The 9,277-nt window shown below is 37.7% G+C and overlaps 1 pseudogene; it reads right to left on the reverse strand.

Annotated features, from left to right (window-relative positions):
- Positions 1 to 7,257: 7,257 nt before the first annotated feature.
- On the reverse strand, positions 7,258 to 8,731 carry LOC102843817 (annotated as a pseudogene).
- Positions 8,732 to 9,277: the final 546 nt, after the last annotated feature.

The raw sequence follows: 9,277 nt of genomic DNA on the forward strand, positions 1-9,277 counted from the left end.
TACCATGCTGTCTTTACCACTATGGCAGTGTAGTAGGATTTGAAATCAGGGAGTGAGATACCTCCTACCGTTCTTCTATTCTTAAGGAGTGCTTTGCTTTTCATAGTATTCTGATATTACTGGTTTCATTTAATCTGGCTCTGTTGTGATGTCACCTCTTTCATTTCTTGATCAAGTTATCTGTCTTCTTTTTCCCTCTTTTGTTAAGTTTGCCAGTGGTTTCTCAATTTTATTGACCCTTTTGAAAAACCAGCTCCTGATCTTATTAATGGTTTCAATTGTTTTTCTGTTTTCTAGCTCATTGATTTTGGTTCTTGTCCTTAAAATGTCTTTTCTTTTAGAGGCTGTAGGATTAGATTGTTGTTCTTTTTCTAGTTGATGAAGGTGTTTAATTAGATCATTGATTCTTCTTCTTTCTTCCTTTTTTATGTGTGTACTTATTGATATGAACTGCTCCCTGATGACTGCCTTAGCTGCATCCCAGAGGTTTTGGTATGTTGTATTTTCATTTATTTCAAAGAACTTTTTATTTCATTCTTTATTTATCTTATAACCCACTCATGTTCTTGAAAAGAGTATTCAGTTTTCACATGGTTGGTTTTGTAAGTTTTATCCTCCTGTGGTTAATTTCTAGTTTTATGGAGTTGTAGTCTGAGAAGATATTTTGTATTATTTCAATATTTTTTAATTTGTTGATGTTTGCTTTGTGTCCTAGTATGTGATCAGTTCTGGAAAATGTACCATGTGCACTGATGAAGAAAGTGAATTGAGTTTTAGTTGGGTGCTGTACCCTGAATACAGGTAGAGTTGGCTGATTGTATAGTTTAGATCTTCTGCATCTTTTTTGAGTTTCTTTTGAGTTGACCTATCCTTTGGTAATAGTAGCGTGTAGAAATCTCCTGCCTCTATTATAGTGATGCTGTCTATTTATGTCTTCAATTCTGTTAACCATTGTTTATATATTTTTGCAAGTGTATCATTTGGTGCATAAATGTCAACCAAGGCCATGTCTTCTTGATCTATTGTGCCTTTAATCAGTATATATTCCCCTTTCAGATCTTTGATAGTGGTTTTCAGTTTGAAGTCTGTTTTATCAGAGATTAGTATTGCCACTCCTACTTTTTTGAGGTTGCCATTTGCTTGGTATATTTCTTTCCAGGCTTTATTTTGAGTCTGTCTTTCTCTTCTCTTTTAAAATGTGTCTCTTGTAGACAATGTGTTAATGGGCTTTGTTTTTTAATCCATTCTTTTTCTCTTAAGTGGTGCATTTAGTCCATTCACATGAAGTGTGACAATAATCACTAAGCTACAAGAAGTTGCATTGCAATCCTGAAGAGATGCAGTTCTAATCCCACCAGCGGTTCCATGGGATAAAGATGAGCAATCTCCTCCCTTGTGATTAACTGTCTCTGAAAACCTAACGGAGGGTTAGCTATGAGTCGGTTGCAATTCGATGGTACATAACAACTCTTGTAGGCAATCTATTGATAGGCGCTTTTTAAAAATCCATTTTGCTACTCTTTTTCCTTAATTGGTGTATTTAATTGTGATTATTGTCAGCCCAGATTTTACCTTTGCCATTTGCTTATGCTACTTTTTCTGTTGTTTCTGGTTACTAGGGTCCATCCACTTTCTTTTGGTGTATCTGTGTGAAGGATTTCACCTAAAATTTCTTGTAGTTTTGATCTTGTTTTCACAAATTCCTTATATTCCTTCTTTTCTGCAAAGGATCTAATTTCTCCTTCATATTTTATGGAGAGCTTTGCTGGGTATAGGATCCCTTTCTGGCAACTGTTTTCTTTCAACTTTCTTTATATGCCATCCCATTGTCTCATGGTTTCTGCTGAGAAATCAATCAGAACTTAAGTCTAATTGTTTCCCTATAGGTGATTCTTTGTTTTTCACTTGCTGCTGTTAGAATTCTATCTTTATCTATTAACTTGGAGAATTTGACTATGTTATATCTTGATGTTTTTCTTTTGGGGTCTAGTCTACTAGGTGTTTGCTGTGCTTCTTGAATGTGAATTTCCCCATTCTTCAAAATAACTTGGAAGTTTTTTTCTAGTACTTCTTCCATCATTTTCTCAGTGATTTCCCTGTCACTCCCATGTTCTGGAATTCCACTCATATGCATGTTATTTCTTTTGATGTCATCCCACATGATTCTAATATTTTCTTCATTTTCTTTGCTTCTCATTTCTAATGTTTGTTGTTTTTTTCTAGTATGTTTCCAGTGAAGTTCTTGTCTTCCAGATCACTGATTCTCTCTTTCATCTCTTCAGTTCCACATTTCAGTGCTATTAGTGTGTTGGACACTTCTGCTATTCCTGTCTTAATAGTCTGGATTGCATTTTCTTGCTTTTCTGTTATTTCCAGTACTGTGTTGGCTGTACCTTCTCTGTCTTATGATGATTTTTTAAGTTCTTGTACCTCTTTATCTATAGTATCAGTTCTTTCTTCCATTTTTTTGCATTTTGTCCCACAGATGTTCAAGTTGCTTCTCATCAATATATTTCTTCTGGATTATTGTCTCTGGAGTATTTGCTCTCTTAACTGTGTTTTGTGTTTTACCTTGTTGTTGTTTTGTTTTGTTTTGTTTTTATCCTTTACATCTTCTTCTGTAGCTGTTCAAAGAACTCCACATCAAAATATTTTATGTTGTGTACTGCTTATGACTATAGGGTGCCTTCAACTTAAAGAAACAAAAAGGATTAAAAAAACTCGTGGTTTATTTTTCCTTCAGTAATGTGATCTTGTGGCTCTGCAACTTAACAAATAAAATCATAATAGTATGGGGGGGAACAAAACTCCACATTAACATATTTCTTCTGATTCTCTCTATTGGGGTATTCATTGGGTCTGCTTTTTTAGGAGAAGGGTTATTTTGTTTTTTCATGATGACTGAAGCAGACTGTAGATTCTTGACATTATCTGAGTCTCATTTTTAGTAGCTGTTAGGGCACTGTAACTATACAGTAACCCACTTATGGCAATGTTTTATGAAGGACCTGTTATTTGTGCTTCCTTCTTGGTCCAAGGCCCATAGGGCAGAAGGCTCAACAGAAGTGTTTCCCCAAAATAATTGAATGGCAAACAAGGAAGCCTGTTGTTCCCTTCCAGAACTGCTGTCTCTGCCTCACTTGAAATGTCTTTTTCTCTTCTACTTGAGCTTAAGGGGTTCCACATAGTGTATTTAGACAACAGTGTTTCCTTCAAAGTACCTGAATGTTAAACAAGGAAGCCTGTTGTTTCCTTCCAGAACTGGGGTTTCTGCCTCAGTGAGCTGTCCTGGTCCCTTCCACTTGAGCTTAAGGAGTCCCATGTGGTATATCTAGACAACAGTGCTTCCCCCAATGTATTGTGGGCACAGTGCCTCTTCCTGCCAAGCAGCACCTCTTTTTGCCACACCACTTGGTTTTTGTGACTATTCCTTCCATGGATACGGATTGTGGCACCAACTAAAATGAAATCTTTGAAAACTTTATTCTTTATCTACCATGATGTTGCTTATTGGTTCATTTTTGAACATTTTTATTTTCTTTATCATGAGATTGAATCTGTGTTGTGATGGTGAAGATAACTGAATATATCAGGGCAAAGAGCAAACATATCTGTCTCAGAAGAAATGCAGTTAGAGCGTTCATTAGAGAAAGGATGGTAATATTTAGTCTCATATTAATGAGCATGTTACCAAGAAGGGCCAGTCCTTGGAAAGGGGAGCTCTGGTATTGTAACCCACAAGGATTTTTATTGCTATCTCAAAGATCATGACTCTCTGGAAGTTCAATCCACCACTCTGCAGAAGAAACATGGGCCACTTACAGCATCAGAAACTCAATGGCAAAAAAGAGAAAAGAAAATCAATGGCAGATCTGTTATGAGTCAGTTCCAACTTGACTGCAGTGAGAGTAAGAAAAAGAAAGCAAGAGAGGGTCCTTGGAAAAGTGAAAGATGAGCTAAGGAAAGACTGTCATTAAAATGGACCAACACAGTGACTGCAGCAGTGGCTTAAGCTGTTTTTAATTTTTTTTAAAAAAATATGTTATTTTGTTTTGTTTCCTCTTCTTCATTGAAAGTAATTTTTTTTTCTTCTTATAAGTGAGCAAGGCCACCATAACATTAAACTTTATGTCTAGAACAATGTAAGTAACAATGTGTACACATCTTAAATTTGATTAGGCCAAAAAGTTAGATTTTTTTATTCAACAGAAAAATAAATTAATAGAAATTAAATATTTTAATGCAACATTTGGTACTAACAAAAGAATAATGTCAATTTCACATATGAAGAAAAGCATAGTTTACTTTTAAAGAAATGTTTCATGCAATTGAGCTCAAAATACTTAGAACGTTAAATGTTTCCTTTGGGCTTAAAAGAATACAATGCAATCACCATTGAAATGCAATCAGAACTCATTTTTAGCTGTAATATAATTACTATTTTGTCAGTGGCACAATTATATATATATGAATCAGATTGATTACGTATGTGGAAAAATCATTAGAGATGTTCAATATCAGTTGTGAAAACTAGGCTAGGTGCTGGTTGTGAAAAGATATCAAATTATTTACATGCAAATTCACAAGAACAAAAATTTGATCTTGAGTCCATCCCATCCATGTTTAAAAGCTATCTCAGAAACAGGTTTGAGGCCATGAATACTAATGAACAAACCCAGACGAGTTGTAGTAGGATATTAAGAATATCATCATGAAGAATTACAATGACAGAGGAGAAGAAAAGACCGAGATGGATGTTGGAAGAGACTCTGAATACTGCTGGAGAATGCTGAGAAGCCAAAACAAAGGGAAGAAATCAGGACGTTAAGGAGCTGAACAGAAGATGTCAAAGTGCAGCTGGAAAACAGAAAACAAAGTATTATAATTAAATGTGCAAAGAGCTGGGGTTGGAACGTCAAAAGGGAGGACCTTGTTTGGCATTGCTTAAGCTGAAGGAAGTGAAAAGCAAATTTAAGCCTCAAGTTGCAATACTTTAGGATGCTATAGTAATTAAATGATCCAAGAGGCATCAAAAGAAAATGAAAGGATTAATGCAGAGTCTCTATAATAAAAAGAATTCACTGACAGAGAGTTTCCTGAAATGACATGTGATTAGGAGGCAATGATAATGAAGAAGAATGTTCAAGCTGCTCTGAAGGAATTGGCAAAAAATAAGGCCCCAGGAATACCAATTGACATTATCTTGACAAACAGATGTCACCCTGGATGTGCTCATCAGATTATGCAAAAAAACTTGAGGACAAATGACTAGAAGAGATCCATATTTATATTCATTCTAAAAAAAAAAGGTGATCCAACTTATAGTGGAAATTATCAGACCATATCACTGACATAATAAACAAGCAAAATCCTGATAAAGATTATTAAAAAATGACTGGAATAATTCATCCATGGAGTGCTATTAGAAATGCGAGCTGGGTTTAGATGATTCCATGAGATTAAAGACATTGTAGTCAAGGTCATTTGGGTCTTGGCTGAAAGCAGAGAGTACAAGAAGAATATCTATCTGTGTTTCATTGACTATGCAAAGGTATTTGACCTTGTGTACCACCACAAACTGTGGCTAACCTTGAGAATAATGGAAATTCCTAAACACTTGATTGTGTTCATATGAAACCTATACTTGGACCAGGAAGCAGTGTTCAGAACAGAGCATGGAAATATTCTTGGTTCAGAATCAGAAAAGGAGTGCATCAGGGAAACATCTTGTCCCCATACCTTTTCAGTCTATATGTGGAACAGTTCATTCAGGAGGATAGACTTTATGAAAAGGAATGTGACGTCAACATTGGAGGAAGACTTATCAACAACCTATGCTATGCAGATGATACGACCTTGTTTGCCAAAACTGAAGCGGACCCAAAGCATTTATTGAAGGTCAAGGACTTCAGTCTCCAATATGGACTGAAGCTCAACATAAAAAATAAATAAATAAATAAAAATAAAAATATTCTCACCTTTGTGCCAATTTGCCAGCATTATGATGAAGAGATTAAGGTTAACAATTTCAGTTTGCCTAACTCCACAATCAACATTCTTGGCACCAGCAGTCAGGAAATCAAAAGATTAATTGTACTGGGTAAATCTGTTGTCAGGGACCTTTCTAAGTGCTGAAGAACAATGATGTTAAGTCTGGAGACTTAAGGTGCATCTGATCCAGACCATGGTCTTTGGAATTACTTGCTATGCATGAGAGAGCTGGACAATGATTAAGGATAACAGAAGAAAAATCTGTACTTTTGAATTTTGATGCTGGAGGAGAGTACTAAACATACCGTGGACTGCCAAGACAACAGGTCTGTCCTGGAGAGAGTGGAACCAGGTTGCTCCTTGGAGGCAAGAATCTTGAAGCTCAGTCTCACATATTTTGGGCATGTGGCCAGGAGGGACTAGTCCTTGGAGAACAACATCATACTTGGAAGAGTGGAGGGACAGCACAAGAGAGTAAGACGCTTGATGAGATAGATGGATTCAGTGACTGGGGTTATGAGGATAAGTGTGTTGAAGACATTGAGGTTGACACAGGATAGAGCTAATTTCAGGGCTTGGAAGGGCAGAGCGACAGTGCAGGAAAGGAAAGCCATGGATGAGATGGATTAACACAGTAACTGGAGTAAAGGGGGTAGATGTGTCATAAATAGTGAGAATGGCTCAGGAGAGGGAGGGATTAAGAGCTGTTGTGCATAGGGTTGCTATGAGTTGCAAGTGACTTGATGGCACATAACAACAACAGTAACTATATATATATATATATAATAACTAGATAATAATAATATATATAACAACTAGATAATAACAATAACTATATATATACACACACACACATCTATATCATACTTCTATCAAACAAAACTTGTGTCCATAAGATTTCATATTTATAACCTATAATGCACACTTTACCACACTATCAGTCCCTCACCATTTGGTTTTGGGGTTTTTTCCTTTTTTTTCCAGAAAATATTTACATTTGTCCTTGCGGATGTGAAAATGTTACACTACTATCATTTGCTGTTTGTTTATTTTTTAAAAATATGCACATTCATACTGTGATGTTGTTAAAACAATATTCTTGCAAATCAACTATATAAAGATAAAATTCCCCTCAAAATATAATGCAATATTCTATAAAGTACAGAGATATCCTTTATAAAGGGGAAAGCTACTTCCCATAACAAGTTTAATTTACATAAGCTTTTGCATAACAGCATGTAGAGGAAGCTAGACACTTCCATTTCCTCAGGAAGAGAAGGACGGACGAGGATATTCCAATTCCATTGTCTTATTGGCCATATATTTGTTTTCTTTAGGAATGGACACTGATGTCAAACCTCCATGAAGTTTATACCTTGAATGGTGACTCTTCGGGGTGTGGGGATATCATTACAAGAATCTATCTGAGTAGGTTCTTCAGGACTTCTGGGTGAGTGAGTGAAATGTAGACGTTGATTCTTTTATGGGGTGGCTAAGCCTCTCCTTGGTACTTGCAGTCAGGAAACCAGGAGACGTATTACATTGGGAAAGTTTGCATATAGGTACCTCTCCAAATTATCAAGGAGTAATGATACCAGTTTGAGGACTAAAGCACGTCTGATTCAGGCCATGGTCTTTCTGATCACCTGTTATGCATCTGAAAGCTGGACAATGAACACAAAAGACAGAAGAATTGAAGCCTTTGAGTTGTGTTAGAGAACATGAACATACCATGAGAGAGAGCACTGGACATACCATGGACTGCCAAAAGAACAAATAAATATGTCTTGGAAAGGGGGCAACCAGAGTGCTCTTTGGAGGCAAAGATAATGAGGCTTCGCCTCACATATTTCAGGCTTGTTTCTAGGAGGGGGAGCTATTCGTTGGTGAGGGACATGATGCCTGAAGGAGTGGAAGGTTGGCAAAGGAGAGGAAGACTTCAACCAGGTAGATTGACAAGGTGACTGTCACAATGGGCTCAATGTTGTCAGGAAGTGTGAAAGTAGTGCAGGATACAACAGAGTTCAGATCTGCTGTTCCATAGGGTCACTGTGAGTCATACTTGACTTCAGGACACCTAACAACAACAACTCCTCTCTGGACTACAAGTAGCAGGGTGGTTGACGGCACACTTCATCATCTGAATGGGAGAAAGTAACATAGGACGAGCTAAAGTATCTGGATGGGGCAACTGGAACATCTCAGGTTTAAACTTGGCATTTGCTATCTTGACATACTCCTCCAGTGTTGTGATTAATGTATTACACATGCTCCTAAGCAGAGAAGACGCTTCATTCACGTTCACTACACTAGGAGCTGAGTGAGCCTCCTTGCGGTAAACAAATTCCTGGATAGTCTGAATCCACTGCGTTAAGAGGTACAGTAATGGCAAAGTTCAGACATTTTGCTTTTCAAAGATTCACTGATTTCACTTATTTCCCTTTCTTTTTATGAGCCAAACAGGCTTTAGAGCTCCTCAGAGCAACCAGCCCCTTTGTCTTTCAGCTGCATTCACTGATATAATGTAGAAATGCTTCTCTCCTGGAATGATTCATTCCATTCTTGCATTGTCTGCTGAGAGGACTTGAATTGCACAAACTGCCATCTTTATACCTCCTTTACTTTCTTTTCAAACGTCATCCTATGAATCATAGTCGAACAGGATTCCATTATCTTAAAGAAATCAACGAGGCTGCCAATCTGTGAGGTAATTGACCACTTATACAGAAGCCCCTCTGTCCTTCAGATACCACGCTGTGCAACCTCCTGGCCCTTTGCTGGCCTCAATGATGGGAGAGGTGCCCAGAGTGGGACAGCCCCCCTTGATTAGGCCTAGCAATTCCCTAGGTGCCCCCAACGCCACTAAGCTGATCTCAGCTGACATGTGCCATCCCACTGAGCTGTGATGTCCCTCAGAGGCCAGGCCCATGAAGGCTGTGCAGATCTCTAGGGACACAAAGTGCGTACTTGAGCATCCCCTGGGGAGGCTCAGCGGACAGCCTCCTCCTTGCTCTTCCACCGCCTCTTAAGTGTCCTTTTAATGTGGAGAATGGAGAATTGTTTAAACTCTAGAGAAATGCGTCATTTCTCTTTTTCCCATCAAGCTAACATTTACTGACTTCAGGTGCAATTGTTCATTGTACGTTGCAATGCTGACTTTCTCACTTCTCGTAGCTTTTCTGGATCACGTCTAGTTAATATCAGGTGTCCAGAGGTGGTGCAAATGGTTAACATCCTCAGCTGATAACCAAAAGTTTGAAAGTTTTTTAAAAGGTACCTGGGGGGG

This window comes from Elephantulus edwardii, unplaced genomic scaffold (genome assembly GCF_000299155.1).
Source record: "Elephantulus edwardii isolate Elephantulus edwardi_28Jun2011 unplaced genomic scaffold, EleEdw1.0 scaffold00090, whole genome shotgun sequence".
Taxonomy (NCBI): Eukaryota; Metazoa; Chordata; class Mammalia; order Macroscelidea; family Macroscelididae; genus Elephantulus; species Elephantulus edwardii.